Genomic DNA, 13,473 nt, shown 5'->3' with positions numbered 1-13,473 from the left:
TTTTCCTGAGAGCCAGTGGTTCCAGTAACACTTGCTGTTCAAAACTATGTGCAAAGATTACATCTTAGTTTTGAATCAAGGCCTTTGTTGCTCTTGATCTTCAAAGCCATCACTAACCATCTTTCGCCATCAGATATTTTTTTCTTAAATTCCTTGCACTTAACAACCTGGTTTGCTGCCTTGAGGACTGTTGACTTACCAGTTTAGTCCAAAGAGAAAGGAAAAGAAATGGGGAGTGAGTACTCTTCCTACCATGCTGATTTATTCACTTGGTCTGAAACACTCATATTTTTGCACTTTGGTTAATGATTACTTGCTATTCAGATCTAAGTTTAAGTGTTATTTCTTAAGAAAACTTTCTCTGACACCCAGAAGAGATGAGGGTCCCTTATTATGAACTCTATTTTTTCCCTCTATTTTTCCTTCATAATGGTTATCACATTATGACATTATATTAAATCAATCCATATGAAATTGCATGTGTGTTGGTCAGAAATGGTCAGATATTGTCAGTGCTATATGGTCCAAGCCAAAAGATTTATTTGGGAAGATAATGAATTAATTTCTCTTTCCCTTCCTATACCATAAGTTCTGTGAGGCCAGAATCCTGTCTATTTCTTTACTTCTATGTCCCTAGAATCTAGCAAATGTCTGTCATATAATGATTATTCCATAAACTTATGTTGAATGAATTAATATTACTTGGATACCAAAGAGAATATATAAACTCTTGAAAATAGTATTCAAGGCCCTCTAGACTAGAACAATAATAGTATATATGGAGGAGCGCACATGCTTTATCATGGATAAAGGGATTTTTTTTTTACAAGTTACATAGCAATAGATTCTCTTATGTACCTTAGGGTTGCATACACTCTCCCATTCCACATCCCCTTCCAAATCAGAATTACTGGTGTCTGTTTCTGTTATTGGTGTATATCTATTATTTCTCTTAATAAATTTGAACGAAAGTGAAGAAACAAAATGATTGGACATAACTACTCTAGTTTCAAACTCCGACTTCTCCAGTCCTCTTTATCTCTCATTATGCTTTTATATATTTATTTATTTTTCAAAAATTTCCACTGATTTAAGAATCAGAGAGAGAGGACGAGAGGTAGAGAAAGAGATAAACATCACCTCATTGTTCCACTTAGTTGTTCCATTTACTTGTGCACTCATTGTTTGCATCTCACATATGCCCTGAATGGGGATCAAAGCCAGCTAAGACAATGCTTTATTCACTGACCTACCTAGTCAGGGCCCCACTATTCTTTTAGTAAAAAACTTTTACACAAGTGAAACCACTCTGCTTATTTCTCCCTACATGCATTTTCGACTTCTTTCCATCTGCTTCTTTGCTTGTGCCTCTGTCTTCCATCTGTTGATATATGACACATCCTTCAAAATCCAGTTCATATCCTTTCTTTTTCCTGAATCCTTTCATGATCACTCAATGTGAAGTTTATCCTTTAAAGTTCTAGAACACTTATTATATGTATCCCGTACAATGTTCTTATTACTTAGTTACTACCTGTTTGACAATAATTTATTTGGTCATGTGAAGTTCTGTTGTTTATTCCATACCTTGCCCATTCTTATCCCTCACTATCAGTGATTTGAGTAAGTAGAGACTTGGGGAGAAGTATACTTATTTTTAAAAATATATACTAATAAGTTTATGTTTATATAACATAAAAATACAGTTTGTGAGAATTTTAAGTTCAGTAAAAGGAAGAATTCAAAAGGGAAAATAAGTCACAAGGCATTGTTTTGAGCTTAAACAAAAAGATAATCAGATATTTCTCTAGCAAAATGGGTTGACTTGAAAACAAAGAATTGCAATCTAGAACATGCAACCATGGGGAGTCATTTGCAAGTTGTATAAAACAAAGGAGAGGTAGTACTTTTATAGAGGGAAAGAGGAAGTTTGGACAGCTATAACAAAGTCTTTTTACTGTTGTGCTTTGAAGTTGACATCATATGTTTGAGCTTTACCTCCTGTCATCCTTAAATTATTATAATATTTTAAATGAATTTATTGGTATGACACTAGTTGACAGAATTACAAAGATTTCTGGTGCACAGTTCTACAGCATATCCTGTACACCATATTGGTGTGTTCAGCCCTCCAAATAAAGTCTTTGTCTACCACCTTTTTTTCCCCCATACTCTACTTTACCTCTTCCCCTACAATTACTACACTGTTGGCAATGTCCATGAGATTTTTCTGTTCTTTTCTTTACTCAATCCCTCCATATCCTTTAACCAACTGTCCTGCAACAACTGTCAGTCTGCACTCTATAGATGAATCTGTCTCTATTTTGCTTGTTAGTTTATTTTGTTCATTAGATTTTTGCATACAAGTGAAATCATATGGTACTTGTCTTTCTCTGACTGGCTTATTTAACCATAAATCTCTGCATGTTAATCCATGCTATCACAAAAGGTAATTTTCTTCTTTTTTTATGGCCATGTAGTATTCCATTGTATAAATGTACCACTGCTTTTTTATCTACTCAGCTGCTGATGGACACTTTGACTGCTTCCAAATTTTTTTTTATATATAAAAAATTTTTATTTTAATGGGATGACATCAATAAATCAGGGTACATACATTCAAAGAAAACATTTCCAGGTTATCTTGTCATTTAGTTATGTTGCATACCCATCATCCAAAGAGAGATCATCCTCTGCCACCCTCCATCCAGTTCTATCTGTACCCCTCCCCCTCCCCTCCCCCTCTCCCTCCTTCCCTCCCCCTACCCCCCATAGCCACCACACTCCTGTTCATGCCTCTCAGTCTTGCTTTTATGTTCCACTAATGTATGGAATCCTGCAGTTCCTGTTTTTTTCTGATTCGCTTATTTCACTCTGCACAATGCTACCAAGACTCCAACATTCCGCTATAAGTGATCCAATGTCACCATTTCTCCTAGCTGAATAATATACCATGGTGTATATGTGCCCCATCTTCTTCATCTAGTCCTCTATTTTTTTTTACAGTGATTAAAAGCCTTTAAGCAAACTCTTGGCCAATACAGCAAGAATCCATAAATGAGTAGTGTCCTTAACATGTTCCCCAAATCCAAGTTGGCCCCCTCACCATGCCAAATCCCTGAAAAATGCAACCCAACCACAGGTCAGTCTGTTAGGAGCTGTCACAGGGAGCAGGAGTCCAGGAAAGTTCCCCACAGGAAAAGTCCATATGGCACTGGAATTGTTGTCACCATTCTATACTTTGCAGCTCATGTCCAAGTCCCAATGACCGCTGCTTCTAGCTGGTAATGATTCAGGTAGACTGGAAAAAGCCATTTGCAGCATGCGTGGATATGGAGCTTCTGTTCTCCTCTGCCTGGAGAGTTGAGACCAGGTTGCTTTTCCCTGGAGCTCTGTGACTGTGGCCTGGTAAAGAGAACCTTGGGATACACTAAGCTGGGTGGCAAAGGTAAATTCATAATACAAGTTGGCAAAAGGAGGAAAGAGAGCTCTAAATTAAGAGTAGGTCCCAGCCTGAAATATGAGTGGGGCATTGAGGTAGGAGGAATAAAGGAAACACTATATATTAAGCAAAGCAGCAGAAAATAGGGCTATCGAAACCCACAACAGAGATCTTTGAGGGAAGAATAAAGAACCTGACTATTCAGGCAAAACATAGTTAAGTGGCCCTTGTGCAAATGAGATCAGTTTACCTGCTTCTTGGAAGAAATACCCTAGGCTCGTCCACAGTGTCGTAGATGGGGTAGACGGCCCTGGGCACCTTCAGCCTTCAGTGGCAAACCCCAGCATTCTGGGCAAGGTTAGGTCATAGGTGGCTGGAGCAGGCCTGGAAGAGACTGAACCCTCCCTTAGAGGAGCGAGGGGGAAGCCCACCTTCCAGTGTCCCTGTTTCCTCACAGCAGAGGTGTGTAAGCCTGGCAGGCTTTAGCTCAATGACCTTCCTTTCCACTATTGAAGCAGGACCCAGATGGCATCCTATGAGACCCCTTTGGGGTGCTGGAGCCTTTAAGGGTGTATCCTAAAAGCTGGTAGTTCCCCCTGATCTCTATTGGGCTTTTTCTGCCTCTAGGTATCTTAAAAGCCATTCTCAGAAGATCTCGCTGAGGGGTTTGAGGATCCCCATCTGCCTATATAAATCTTTTCCATATATCTGGAGCTATTTGGAAAAAAGACAGAACAGTGTTATTAGCTAGATCTAATAAAGAAAGTAGATTTGGTGTCTCCTGTTCATGAGCTTTCAAAAGAAATGTAAATTTTTTTTTTTTTAAGTAAAAAGCATGATATGGTAGACCCGTCGGAGTCATTGGCCTGGTGTGCAGGATTCCCGGGTTCGATTCCCGGCCAGAGCACACAGGAGAAGCGCCCATCTACCTCTCCACCCCTCCCCCTCTCCCCCCTCCTGGTCCCTCTCCTCCCGCCCACAGCCAAGGCTCCACCGGAGCAAATCCACCCTGGGCACTAAGGATGGCCCCATGGCCTCCGCCCTAGTTGCTAGAATGACTCCGGTTGTAACAGAGCAACATCCCAGATGGGCAGAGCATTCCCCCCGGTAGGCATGCCAGGTGGATCCCAGTCAGGCGCATGCAGGAGTCTGTCTGCTTGCCTCCCCATCCCCATCCTCAGAAATATACAAAAAATAAATAAATAAAAGAAAAAATAAAAAAAAAATAAAAAAATACAAAAAAAAAAAAAAAGGGGGGGGGGGCATTCCCTTGTGCTAAAGCACCAGGAAGCATGGAGTGAGCTTGAGTATGTCCTATGAAACATGGAGCTCTATGTTTACATATAAGTCTTTGAAGAAGGAGGAACTGCTGAAATAGTTTGTCAGCATTTGTCCCTAAGACAGCAGTCTTTATAGTGGGAACACCATACGTAAATATTTGCTGTCTGTCTATAGATTAAGGGGGGAATATGGCCAATGCTGAAAAGCCATGATCTTTGTGCCCCTCCCCTCCCCCAACCCCCTCCCTCTCCTCCCCCCACCCTGTAACCCCAACACTGTTGTTCATGTCTCTGAGTCTCATCTTTATGTCCCACCTATGTGTGGAAACATATAGTTCTTAGTTTTTTCTGATTTACTTCTTTCACTCAGTATAATGTTATCAAGGCCCATCCATGTTGTTGTAAAAGATCCTATGTCATCATTTCTTATGGCTGAGTAGTATTCCATAGTATATATATACCAAAGCTTTTTAATCCACTCATCATCTGATGGACACTTGGGCTGTTTCCAAATCTTTGCTATTGTGAACAATGCTGCCATAAACATGGGGGTGCATTTCTTCTTTTCAAACAGTGCTATGGTGTTCTTGGGGTATATTCCTAACAGTGGGATAGCTGGGTCAAAAGGCAGTTCGATTTTTAATTTCTTGAGGTATCTCCATACTGTTTTCCACAGTGGCTGCACCAGTCTGCATTCCCACCAGCAGTGCAGGAGGGTTCCCTTTTCTCCACATCCTCGCCAGCACTTATTCTGTGTTGTTTTATTGATGAGCGCCATTCTGACTGGTGTGAGGTGATACCTCATTGTGGTTTTAATTTGCATTTCTCTAATCATTAATGATGTTGAACATTTTTTCATATGCCTATTGGCCATCTGTGTGTCCTCTTTGGAGAAATGTCTATTCATTTCTTTTGCCCATTTTTGGATTGGATTGTTTGTCTTCCTGGTATTAAGTTTTACAAGTTCTTTATAAATTTTGGTTATTAACCCCTTATCAGACGCTATGTCAAATATATTCTCCCATTGTGTAGTTTGTCTTTTTATTCTGTTCTTATTGTCTTTAGCTGTGCAGAAGCTTTTTAGTTTGATAAAGTCCCATTTGTTTATCCTGTCTTTTATTTCACTTGCCTGTGGAGACAAATCAGCAAATATATTGCTGCGAGAGATGTCAGAGAGCTTACTGCCTATGTTTTCTTCTAAAATGCTTATGGTTTCATGGCTTACATTCAAGTCTTTTATCCATTTTGAGTTTATTTTTGTGAGTGGTGTAAGTTGGTGGTCTAGTTTCATTTTTTTGCAGGTAGCTGTCCAGTTTTCCCAACACCATTTGTTGAAGAGGCTGTCTTTACTCCATTGTATTGTCTTACCTCCTTTGTCAAATATCAGTTGTCCATAGAGCTGTGGGTTTATTTCTGAGTTCTCTGTTCTGTTCCATTGATCTATGTGCCTGTTCTTATGCCAGTATCATGCTGTTTTGAGTACAATGGCCTTATAATATAACTTGATATCTGGAAGTGTGATACCTCCCGCTTTTTTCTTCCTTTTCAGGATTGCTGAGGCTATTCGTGTTCTTTTTTGGTTCCATATAAATTTTTGGAATATGTGTTCTATGTCTTTGAAGTAAGTCATTGGTATTTTCATTGGTATTGCATTGAATTTATAAGTTGCTTTGGGTAATATAGACATTTTAATGATGTTTATTCTTCCTAACCATGAGCACGGTATATGCCTCCACTTATTCGTATCTTCCCTGATTTCTTTTATCAATGTTTTATAATTTTCTGAGTACAAGTCTTTAATCTCCTTGGTTAGATTTATTCCTAGGTACTTTATTTTTTTGGTTGCAATGGTAAAGGGGATTGATTCCATGATTTCTCTTTCTGACAGTTCATTATTAGTGTATAAAAATGCCTCTGATTTCTGAGTATTGATTTTATATCCTGCCACCTTGCCAAATTCTTTTATCAGGTCTAGTAGTTTTTTGACTGAAACTTTAGGGTTTTCTATATACAATATCATGTCATCTGCAAATAATGATAGTTTTACTTCTTCTTTTCCAATTTGGATGCCTTTTATTTCTTTTTCTTGTCTGATTGCTGTGGCGAGGACTTCCAGAACTATGTTGAATAAGAGTGGTGAAAGGGGGCAACCCTGCCTTGTTCCTGATCTTAAGGGGATAGCTTTTAATTTTTGCCCATTGAGTATTATGTTGGCTGTGGGTTTGTCATAGATGGCCTTTATCATGTTGAGGTATGTTCCCTGTATTCCCACTTTGCTGAGAGTTTTGATCATGAATGGGTGCTGGACTTTATCAAATGCTTTTTCTGCATCTATTGAAATTATCATGTGGTTTTTCTCCTTTCTTTTGTTTATGTGATGAATCACATTGATTGATTTGCGAATATTGTACCAGCCTTGCCTCCCAAGAATAAATCCTACTTGATCATGGTGTATGATTTTTTCCATATATTGCTGGATCCGGTTTGCTAATATTTTATTGAGGATTTTTGCATCTAAGTTCATCAGGGATATTGGCCTATAATTTTCTTTTTGTGTGTTGTCTTTGCCTGGTTTTGGAATCCGAATTATGCTCGCCTCATAAAAGGAGTTTGGAAGTCTTCCTTCCTCTTGAATTTTTTGAAATAGCTTGAGAAGGATAGGAGTTAGTTCTTCTTTGAATATTTGGTAGAATTCACTTGTGAAGCCATCAGGCCCAGGACTTTTCTTTTTTGGGAGTTTTTTGATAGCTGTTTCAATCTCATTTGTTGTAATTGGTCTGTTTAGGTTTTCTGATTCTTCCAGATTGATTTTTGGAAGATTATATGGTTCAAGGAATTTGTCCATTTCATCTAGGTTGTCTAGTTTTTTGGCGTACAGTTCTTCATAGTATTTTCTTACAATATTTTGTATTTCTGTTGTGTCAGTTGTTATTTCTCCACTCTCGTTTCTAATTTTATTTATTTGAGTCCTCTCTCTTTTTTTTTTGGTGAGTCTTGTTAAAGGTTCATCGATCTTGTTTATCTTTTCAAAGAACCAGCTCCTGGTTTCATTGATCCTCTGTATTGTTTCTTTAGCCTCTATGTCACTTATGTCTGCTCTGATCTTTATTATTTCCTTCCTTCTACTAGGTCTGGGCTTTACTTGCTGTTCTTTTTCTAGTTCTTTTAGATGCAGGGTTAAGTTGTTAATTTGAGCTTTTTCTAGCTTCTTGAGGTATGCCTGTAATGCTATAAACTTCCCTCTCAGGACTGCTTTTGCTGTGTCCCATAAATTTTTTTTTTTTTTTTTTTTTTTTGCATTTTTCTGAAGCTGGAAACAGGGAGAGACAGTCAGACAGACTCCCGCATGCGCCCGACCGGGATCCACCCGGCACGCCCACCAGGGGGCAATGCTCTGCCCACCAGGGGGCGATGCTCTGCCCATCCTGGGTGTCGCCATGTTGCGACCAGAGCCACTCTAGCGCCTGGGGCAGAGGCCACAGAGCCATCCCCAGCGCCCAGGCCATCTTTGCTCCAATGGAGCCTTGGCTGCGGGAGGGGAAGAGAGAGACAGAGAGGAAGGCGCGGCGGAGGGGTGCAGAAGCAAATGGGCGCTTCTCCTATGTGCCCTGGCCGGGAATCGAACCCGGGTCCTCCACACGCTGGGCCAACGCTCTACCGCTGAGCCAAACGGCCAGGGCTCAATTTTGAGGTGATGTATGCTCATTATCGTTTGTTTCTAGGAATTTTTTAATTTCTTCTTTGATTTCAATGTTAACCCATTCATTGTTTAATAACTTGCTATTTAGTTTCCAAGTGTTTGAATGTTTTTCAATTTTTCTATTGTGGTTGATTTCTAGTTTAATGCCAGTGTGATCAGAGAAAGTGTTCAATATGATTTCAATCTTCTTAAATTTGTTGAGCCCGCTTTTGTGCCCTAACATGTGGTCTATTCTAGAGAATGTCCCATGAGCGCTTGAAAAGAATGTATATTCTGCTCTTTTAGGGTGAAAGGTTCTGAAGATATCTATTAAATCGAGTTCATCTAATATGTCCTTTAAGTCTGCTGTTTCTTTGTTAATTTTCTTTCTTGAGGACTTATCTAATGATGTTAATGGGGTATTGAAATCTCCTACTATTATAGTATTGCTGTTGATCTCGCCCTTTAAGTCTATCAAAGTCTGCTTTATATATTTAGGTGCTCCTATATTAGGTGCGTAGATATTTATAATGGTTATATCTTCTTTTTGTATTGCTCCCTTTATCATTATGTAGTGACCTTCTTTATCTCTAACTATGGTCTCTGTTCTAAAGTCCATTTTGTCTGATATAAGTATTGCTACCCCAGCTTTTTTTTCATTTTCATTTGCATGAAATATTTTTTTCCATCCTTTTATCTTCAGTCTGTGTGCATCTTTTGATTTAAGGTGTGTCTCTTGTAGACAGCATATGTATGGGTCCTGTTTTCTTATCCACGCAGCTACCCTATGTCTCTTGATCAGATCATTTAATCCATTAACATTTAAGGTTATTACTGATATGTAATTGTTTATTGCCATTTTTTTTCTTTAAAACTGTTTTTCTCTTTTGCTATATTCTTTTTTTCCTTTGATCTGTTTACAACAGGTCCCTTAGCATTTCTTGCAGCCTTGGTTTGGTTGTAGTGAAATCCTTTAGTTTTTTTTTGTCTGTAAAGCTTTTTATTTCTCCTTCAATTTTAAATGATAGCCTTGCTGGATAAAGTAGTCTTGGTTGTAGGTTCTTGTTCTGCATTACTTTGAATATTTCTTGCCATTCCCTTCTGGCCTCAAGTGTTTCTGTTGAGAAGTCAGAAGTCATCCTTATGGTGGCTCCTTTGTAGGTGATTGTCTTTTTTTCTCTAGCAGCTTTTAATATTTTCTCTTTATCATTTAGCTTTGGTAATTTAATTATGATGTGTCTTGGTGTTGGTTTCTTTGGATTTCTCCTTAATGGAGTTCTCTGTGCTTCCTGAACATGTGAAATATTTTCCTGCCTTAATTGGGGGAAGTTTTCCGCTATAATATGTTTGAACAAAGTCTCTATCCCTTGTCCTTTCTCTTCTTCTTCAGGAACCCCTATGATGCGGATGTTATTTCTCTTCATGTTGTCACAGAGCTCTCTTAGAGTTTCCTCAGACTTTTTGAGTCTCTTTTCTTTTTTCTGCTCTGCTTCCATGCCTTTATTTATTGTGTCCTCTAACTCACTGATTCGATTCTCTGCTTCATCCATCCTGCTTTTAATTCCTTCCATTGTATTCTTTATTTCAGATATTGTATTTGTCATTTCTGTCTGATTCTTTTTTATTATTTCAATGTCCTTTTTTATATTTGTTATCTCTTTATTTAGGTTTTCGTAATGGCCATCTATGGTGGTTCTAATATCTTTGAGCATCCTAACAATCGTTATTTTAAACTCTGCATCTGGTAATTTGGTTATATCTGATTCACTTAGGTCCTTTTCTGGGGATTTCTCTTGGTTTATTTGTGTTGTATTTCTCTGCCTCCGCATTTTCTCTTCACGAGAGTGGCTGTGATCACGTGCTCAGGTGCACAAGGGTTGGTGGCCTTGGCCTTTGCCCCGCCCCCATGTGTGATGTTATGCTCGGTCCTGAGGGCACTGGCGAGCTCCTTTGCTCAGCTGCGGGTCTCCGCCTGTTTCCGAGCTTTCGCCCTGCCTTTGCAGGATGATCCCACTCAAGGAACAGCTGCTAGCCTTGGCTCTATCACCAGGAAAGGCTGCGTGCCCAAGCTCAGCTTCGTAGCGGAACTCCGCCTCTTCTGGGCTTTTGGCTCCACCCCCGCGGGAGGAGCCTGCTACCAAGTCAGACCGCAAGCCTGGGTTGCACAGGCGGGGCAGGGATGTGCTCCTCTGCCCTTGCTCCGGGGCTGGTTTCTGCCCTTTCTGGGTTTCCCGCCCTTCTCCCGGAGGCTGGATTACAGGCTGCCGGCAGCTGATCTTAGCCGCTTTTGCACGCCCCCTTCTCCCTAGCCGGGCAAGATTGAGCTCACACCTGAGCCCACTGGTGGCCAGCCGGCTTCCGCCCCTGCCAGCAGAACCGCGCTTTTGTCTCCCGCTGCAGCCCGCTCTCCGGTGCGCCCTCAGCCGTGTGGGTGGGGGCGTTGCAGCTCGGACCCTAAGACTCACTACCGTAGACCCGAAAGCTCCCTCCTTCTATGCGACTCTGCTCTGAATGCCGCGGGGAAGCTTGTTTGGCTGCTCTCCTGCTTCCCTTTGCTGGTATTGCTGTTTCCGGGGGAAATATTCACTTCAGCTTTGGGGAGTGACTCGTCCCAGGGGTTAGAGTGGCTATCTCCCAAAAATGTTTCTCCCTATGCCTCCTAGATTGCACTCTCTTCCTGTTACTGTGGTTCTCTCCCCTCTCCCTCCGTCTCCAGGAGCCCCGGGTGAGTGTTTGTGAGAGAGATGTTCTGCGTGGTCCCTTTAAGAAGGATCCTGGGTCTGAGAAATCAGACTCTCTCACAAAGAGTATCCTGACTTGTTTCCAGCTAAATACTGTCCTTATGCTTCTTCTGGGCTCTGGGGCTGCAGGCTGGGGCTTTGTTCCTGGGGCTCAGGGCCCTTTCCCCTCTGCTAAACTCACTTCCCGCCACGCGAGTCTCTCCCTGCTGCCGTTCGCTCCGAGAAGCTGGGCAGCCCTCTCTGCATTTCCGCTTTTCCTACCAGTCTCTGGGTAGCTTCTTCAGCGTTCCTGGGTTGAAGAGTCCTTTTAGTTTAGTCCAAAGTTGGTTCCTCCAGTTGATAGTTCATAAAATTAGTTTGTAATCCACATTGGTTCTGGGAGGTAGATGCTGGTACGTTCGCCTACTCCAGCGCCATCTTGTCTGTTCCTGCTTCCAAATTATGGCTAGTTAAAATAACACTGCAATGAGCACAGAGATGCATATATGTTTTCAAATTAGTGTTTCGGGTTTCTTTTCATAAATTCCAAAAAGTAGAATCACTGGGTTATAAATATTTTTTCTGATATATCTCCTAGGGCAAGGGAAATAAAATAAAAATAAATGAGATTACATCAAACTAAAAAAGTTTTGTACAGCAAAAGAAATCATCACTAGAATGAAAAGACAACTTGCTGAATAAGAAAACATATTCATTGATATATTTGTTAAGAAATTAATATCTAAAATTTATAAAGATCTTATATAATTCAATACAAACACAACAAAAAATTCAATTAAAAGATTGGTAAAGGAACTGAATAGATACTATTCCAAGAAAGACATACATATGGCCAATAGATATATGAAAAGATGCTCAACATCACTAATCATCAGAGAACTGCTAATTAAAACCCCAATGAGATATAACCTTACACCTGTCAGAATGGCACTCATCAGTAATACAACAAACAAAAAGTGTTGATACTTGTGAAGAAAAGGCAACCCTCATGCACTGTTAGTAGGAATGCAGATTGGTGCAACCACTGTGGAAAACAGTATGGAGTTACCTCAAATTTAAAATAAAAATGGAAGTCCAGCCTTGGCCACTTAGCTCAGTAGGTCAGAGCATCATCCCAAAACAACAAGGTTGCAGGTTTGATCCCCAGTCAAGGCACAGAGTGAAATATTCTTTCTCTCACTCTCTGACTCAATCTTAATTCTAGCCTGCATTTCTCCCATGGCCTTCAGGGGAATAGTTCTTGGTATAGGTATACTAATTATTAAAGGCTTGTGCTTTTGGTAAAAACTTGCAGGAGCCTCAGGACCAAATGAGGTCAGTGGGGGGTCAACAAGCCAAGAAACAAAGATATTTAGAGATTCTGAGCTCTTCTTTGTACCCCTGTGCATGCCTAAGTGTCAGAGAACTCTTGCCCTGCCTGTTCTCCCTTCTTTTGACAAAAAGAAGCCTAAATTCTATGTTATTTTAAGATTGATTTATGGAAGCTTTAAACCCCTGCCCATCTTCTTTCGCTGGTGCCTTCTTAACCAATACACCTGCCTTACTTCAAACTCTGTTTTGATAATTGGCCTTTTTAAAAAAAAAAAAAAACAAAGAGAAAGATATTTACTTATTCACCTTAGAGAGGAGAGGAGAAGACAGGAGTGGAGAGGAGAGGAGAGGAGAGGAGAGAGACAGAGACAGAGAAAGGGGGAGGAGCAGGAAGCATCAACTCCCACATATGCCTTAACAAGGCCAGCCCAGGGTTTGGAACCAGTGACCTCAACCTTTGGAACAAGTAGCCGATGCTTTATCCATTGAGCCACCACAGGTCAGGCTAAGATTGGACTTTTTTGAAGCATCAGGCACACAAACCTTGAATCAGTAACATTCTAACCCTAAAGGAGGAAATACAATGAGGAAACTAGTACTTCATGAGTCCTCACTGTGTTTAAGTTAATAATACTTCCTTAGCCTGGTTCAAAACCCTGGGCTTGCCTGGTCAAGGCACATATGGGAGTTGATGTTTTCTGCTCCTCCCTTCTCTCTCTCTCTCTCTCTCTCTCTCTCCCCTCTCTAAAATGAATAAATAAATAAAGTTAAAAAAATTAAAAATAAAATGAAAAAGAATACTTCCTTAAAGAAATGATGGGTTAAAAAGGAGAAAAGAATAATTTAGGCAACATGTGAGAAGGCCAGAGGCTGCAGAAAGATGTGTCCTGTGACACAATATTAGTGATAGGGTAGTTGAAGGACTTTTCAATAATATTAAATGTTTAGTTGTTTATATATTTGCAATATAAAATCCTGGTTCATTCTGAAATCTTCAGTAAAGTCCAATATGCCCATCTA

This window comes from Saccopteryx bilineata, chromosome X (assembly GCF_036850765.1).
Source record: "Saccopteryx bilineata isolate mSacBil1 chromosome X, mSacBil1_pri_phased_curated, whole genome shotgun sequence".
Taxonomy (NCBI): Eukaryota; Metazoa; Chordata; class Mammalia; order Chiroptera; family Emballonuridae; genus Saccopteryx; species Saccopteryx bilineata.
Note: the sequence above shows the minus strand (reverse complement) of the source record.